At 41.9% G+C, this 6,000-nt stretch overlaps 1 protein-coding gene across 2 annotated transcripts in view; it reads left to right on the top strand.

Annotated features, from left to right (window-relative positions):
• Window positions 1-6,000, top strand: part of LOC102502757 (transmembrane protein 180) — a 41,251-nt gene that overhangs the window by 30,027 nt on the left and 5,224 nt on the right. The gene's annotated exons all lie outside the window — the stretch shown is intronic.

Below are 6,000 nucleotides of genomic sequence, written 5' to 3'. Positions count from 1 at the left end.
AAGAGCGTGTGCAAAGCTCGGGCACATACAGTGATGCAGCATTTATTCAACAATATTCACTGAACACCTACCATGTGACAGCTCCTGTGCTAAACCCAAAGAACAAATATACAAAAGGTGCAGTGCCCACTCTGAATAAGCTCACAGTCAGTCAGAGTTAAAATCGTAATGCGGCGTGTTAGGTGTGATTGATGGAAGTAAGTGTGGGCCTCTGTGGGAGTGCTCACTGGCTGAGCACATAATTCAGAATGGACAGCCAAGAAGTGATCTCTCGGATGCATTTGGAGTCTGTGGAAGTACAAAGAGGCTCAAGGTTGTATGACATGCGTGGAGGAATGCAAACAGTTTATTAGAAGAGCCTGAGAAGTGCAGACTTGACCCCAAAAGGAATGGAGAATGATTAAACCTATGAGTAATAACATCATATTTGCCTTTCAAAAGATCAGAAGGGAAGTTGGTCAAATCACAGAGAAGGATCAGCTTGAAGGCTAATGAAGTGACTTTACATGAGAGATGCTGGTGTGACCCGAGCTAACTCAACAGAATGTGGAAGGCAAGGAGGAGACCGCCTTGAGAGAAGTTAAGAGCTTGAGTCAACAGAGCCTGGCGGTTGATTATGGAGGCACCATGCACAGTAGGGCAATTGTAGGCTAAGAAATGAGCATCTGAAGGAAGTGAATATGGACTATTCCAGAACATAGTTCTTCTGTAAAACTGGAAGGAACTCTTTCTCAGTCTTAGCTTCTAGTAGGTGATTGTTTTGCCCAAAGTCCAAATAACATTAAAGACCTCAAGCAAGGGACCAACAGATGGCATGGTGGTTGGGAGTGCTGGACTCCCATATGGCTGACCTTGGTTCAAGTCCCTAACTTTGCAGCTTGCTTTCTTACTTTTCCTCTCTCTCTCTCTTTTGTTTTTTTTTTTAAAGAATTATCCCATTTAACTTTATTTATTTATTCATTTGTTTGTCTCAATTTGACCAGAAAGGGACAGAGAGAGAGAGAGAAAGTGAGAAAGCAAGCTGTCAGGTCCAGGACTCGAACCACAGTCAGCCATGTGGGAATCCACTACCTTTAACCACCATGCCACTTGCCAGCCCCTCTCTCTCTCTCTGTCTCTCTCACTCTTTCACTCTGTTCCTCTCTAGTCAAATTTAAATAAATAAATAATAAAATAATTATTTAAAACAAACAAAAAAACCCTCAAGCAATGTCATAATAGAAAACCATGGTGGCTGGCCCATGGTGGGAGTAGCATGCGCTGTGTGTGCAGCTCTGCAGGCTGAGGCCACATCGCAAGCCCTGGCTTGATTCCCGGCTCACCCTGAAAGGCTGTGCTTAGTAACACATGTATATGGTTCCAACTACTTGGGAGACTGAGGCAGGAGAATCACCACACAATAAGACCCGATCCTAAAAAAAATAAAAGGCTGGGGGCAGCCAGTAGCATGGTGATTAAGGCAGCTAGATCTTACATGGCCAACCATGTGGTCTGAGTCCCAGACCCAGTGGCTTGAAAAATCTACTGGGCATGTGTGCATGCCCAAAATTCTGAAAGGAAGGAAAGATAGAAAGGAAAGGATTGCAGTATGACCATTCCCCTTGGGGAGTGCTTTCTCATGTGTGCCCCCCTCTCTCTGGTGAACACACATGCTCTCTGACGAAATTACAAACAACATCATATATGCACACATACACACAAAAAAGAGAAAGCCATAGTGGCTGAAAGGAGCAGGAACAGAATCTGGGGTAGAAAAGACTCAAAGTCCCATAAATTCCTGTTGTAGCTTATTCACTGACAGATGTAAGAGCAACGGAGAAAGAAGAGATGGGCTTAACTTGCCCCTCTGAGTTTTCTTGGTATGCTAAAAAAATACTGCTGGGCATTGTGGTGCACACCTTAGTCCCTGCTACTCAAGAGACTGAGGCAGGAGGATTATGAGTTGGAGTCCAGCCTCGACAGCACAGCAAGACGCAAAAATGATGAAAGTCTCTAGAAAAAAATGATGAAGGTCCTAAATCTTTCTAAGGTTCTTAACTTTCTTGCTCATTAGAATCACTTGAGCGGGCCAGCAGGTGTTGTGACGGTTAAGGTACTGGACTCCCACCTGGCCAACCATGCTTCGAGTCCTGCTGGACCTAGTGACTTGCTTTATCACTTTCCCTTTCTCTCTCTCTCTCTCTTTCTCTTGTGAGCACATGTACCCTGTAGCAAATGAAAAAATGATGATAAATAAAATCAAATAAATAATTTTTAGAAAAATCACTGAAGCTTGAAAAAGCTCTAATGTCCAGGTCTTACCCTAGATCCATTCAGTCAGAATCTCAGGGCTGGGGGAGACTCAGGCATCAGTTTCTTTCAAATCATGCTGGCTTATTCCATTATCCAGCCAAAGTGGGGAACTCAGAGATTTACTTCCTTGGAAACAGAAGCCCTAGAGACTAAATCTTGTTGACCTTGGCATAGACATGTTGGCAACCAGACACGCTGGCAAAGTAGTATTATGATATTGTAAGCATTTTCAGAGGTATAAACTCATATAGGACACTTAAGGATCATTTATCTTGGAGCAATAATTAACATTTGCTATCTGGTAGCCTTACATAACTAATGCTAATCTGAAAAGCCTGACTGAAGTCCAGCGGCTGTCTGTACACTCGGCAGGATATGGTTGGATAATCAGCATACTTTGAGATTCACCAGCATAAAGAATTTAGCAAAAACGTCTATTTGAAATAAATTTCACACTTGTAAGTAAGCTTTCTGATATCCGATTATTATTTCACTGTTACAGTATGCAGAACTGTATGGTTTAAGAGTATTATTCTTCTTGGGCCACCCTGTGGTGTGGTGGTGAAGACAGCTGGATCCCATGTGACTGTCATGTCCCGGACCCTGCAGCTTGAGAAACACACTAGCACGTTTGTGTGCATGCCCAAAATCCCAACAGGAGGGATATGAAGGGATTGCGGCATGACCACACTACCCCACAATGGGAGATGCTTTCCCACTTTCCTTTTCTCTCTGTGCGTATCTCCAGCGAGTGCCCATGACTTCTGGCAGAATTATGTAAAAAAGAAAAGTATTATTCCTCTCCTTGTTTTTTTTTTTTTAAAAATGGTCTGCACTTCTTTGATACATTAGAGAAATGTTGGTGTACATGTATTAGATCTATCACTTCTTAGCAACTCAAGGGTACACTGCCCAGTAGCCCATAAGTGTAATGATATGAGTGTTGTTAATGGAGATCCATAACTAGAGTATTTGGGCAAGAAAGCCAACACGTAATCTCTTCTAATTATCTGCGATAAGGTACTTCAGGTAGTAATGTTGTAACTAGGTTGTTTAGATTATGTACATATGTAACTCCCATTTAAAAAGTGCAACACAGATCCATATTATGCACAAAAAATAATGACAATGAATTTTTAGTATGTGATAGAAAAAGGGCTCCTCTATCTCTCAATATTTGGCCAACTAAGCATGCAAGCACCTTTGTTCAGCTAATATTTTTAGAGTTTCTGTTTGGTGTTAGCACTGAGCCGGAAGCTGGGACCTGAGTCCTAAAGCCTGATCCCTTGCTGCCCTTAGGAGCTTACCTTAGGCATTAGTGAGTGAGGCAGACTGGCAAGTCCAGGACGGCCAGCTGAGCTCAGGGTTGAGATAACACACAGTGCAAGGAGCACCCGAGCTTTGGCGCTCAGCTGCTTTTACTCCATGTAGCGCTCTGCACTGACTCCTTGTGGTAGCACCGTCCTGTAGTCCTGACCAGATTCCTGCCGTTTGCAGTGGTGAGTCTGTCAGTTTATTTGGTCATGCTGCAGGAAGCCTAAGGTCCATAACTTAAAAAAAAAATATTATTTTATGAGCCAGCTGGTGGCACGGTGGTTGAGGCTGCCGGATCCCACATGGCTGACTGCATAGATATGGTCTTGGACCCAGTGACTTGAAAAACACACTGGGTATGTGTACATGCACAACATCCTGAAAGGAGAAACAGAGGAGAAGGAATTATAGTCTGGCCATCCTCTCATGAGGACGCTCTCTCACTTTTTCTGTCTCTCTTTGGTAAGCACACACACCTTCTAGCAAATTATTTAAAGTCTTCTATGATCCATCTGCTGTATGCACAAGCATGTATTTTCCTCTTTTTTTCTTTTCCTCCAGAGGGTACATGCACATTCAGGAGAGGGAGGAAGTTCCCCTCCCGGGACAGTCACGCCACAATCACTTTTCCTCCATTTTTCTATCCTGTCAGAATTTTGGGCACACATGCACATATACCTGACATGTTTCTCAAGCATTCTAAATTATGAAGAACATTTAGCACAAAGGATTATGATTGAGGCTAAATCAGTTTACTAGTAGTATGTCAGAAATGGGACTGTGATGTGAAATTTTGTAAAAAAAATAAATTCTATCCAGAGGTTCATAGGACCACAAAAATGTAAGTCCTGAGTTTTGCCACAGAATTAGCAATTATGTTGATTTTTTTCCCCCCATAGCTCACTTCTCTTTTTCTTTAAATAATAGTCATAATATTTCATTGCAAAGGGACTGCCTGAGGACAAGATTATATCCAAAGAGGAGATAATCTACCTCAGGACTTTTTTTTTTTTTTTGAGAACTATTATACTGTTATTTTTTTTTTTTTTTTTCCCATTTAGTCTTGATAGGTAGAAACATTGACAATTTCCTCCAACCTCTGGCAAGGAAAAATAGATATATAGGGAGTTAAATCCTTTTATTTTCACATCGGCAGTGTGATCATATCAAACAAACTATTGTATATTTGATATTTGTCAAAGGTAACAGCTTTTCAGTAGAAAGTATCTTAACTCATTTCCACAGAAAGTATAGGACTTTCTTCTTAAAAATGGAGTTTTTTTCCTTGTGATAAATTTATATTAGAGTCACTATTTTTTCTTGGAAAAATTTTTTAGTTCATGTCTAGGTTAAATTTTTTTCAACTCCAGACTCATTGTGTAACTCTGAGCAATTTAGTTAGGCTGTCTTAGCCTTGGTGTCTGATTCATGGTTGTTATGAAAATTTATAGTAATGGGAGAAAAGTGTCAAATAAGGTGCTATGGACTGATTAGATTTCCTCAAAATTTATATGTTGAAACCCTAATCCCCAATACAATGGTACCTGGAGGTGGGGCTTTGGGAGGTAATTTGGTTTAGATAAGGCCATGAGATGGGGACCTCATGAAGGTATTAATGCTATAAAAAGAAGAGATACTATGGAGCCAGAAGTGGCATGGTGATTAAGGCACTGGATTCCTACATGGTAGACCATGGTTTGAGTCTCAGGCCTAGCAGCTTGAAAATCATGCTGGGCACATGTATGTGCATGCTCAAAACCCCAAGAGAATGAAGGAGAAGGGATTGCGGTATGGCCATCCCCCCAGCCCCGTCTCTGGGGGATGTGATTTTTTCACATTTCCTCTGTCTCTGTCTCTCTGTCTCCTTCTGGCAAACACATGTGCTCTATGGCAAAACCTTAAAAAAAGAGAGAAAGAGAGATTAGAGAACTCTTCAACTCTCTCTCTCTCTGGCTTGTGAGAGCATAGCTTTCTGCCTGTAAGCCAGAAAGAGAGCCCTCACCAGATCCTGACCATGCTGGCACCCTTTCTGTTTAGGTCACCAAGCCTGTGGTGTTTGTCATGGCAGCCTGAACTGACTAAGACTCACAGTGAGCCCGGGATCCATGTTACACCGTTCTTCTCAAAGGGAGCTCATAGGCTGACCCTAGAAAGGGGACATTACCTCTTTATCCTCAAGGTAGCAATGACCTACACAGACTCATGTTTTCTTGATCCTTATTCCAAAGGACTGCCCTTCCATGTAAACCTTATTTAGGTTTCTTTGGCTTTTACAGTCCTGAGCTGCTTTTTGTAGGGATGCTCACTGATACTGACTTTGGTGACAACTCTATTGATGGGATTGCCTGTTGCTATGCTAAAGACCATACAGTTATTTCATTGATGCTACTAGGA

Source organism: Tupaia chinensis, unplaced genomic scaffold, assembly GCF_000334495.1.
Source record: "Tupaia chinensis unplaced genomic scaffold, TupChi_1.0 Scaffold138136_1, whole genome shotgun sequence".
Taxonomy (NCBI): domain Eukaryota; kingdom Metazoa; phylum Chordata; class Mammalia; order Scandentia; family Tupaiidae; genus Tupaia; species Tupaia belangeri.
This window is presented reverse-complemented; position numbering and strand designations above follow the sequence as displayed.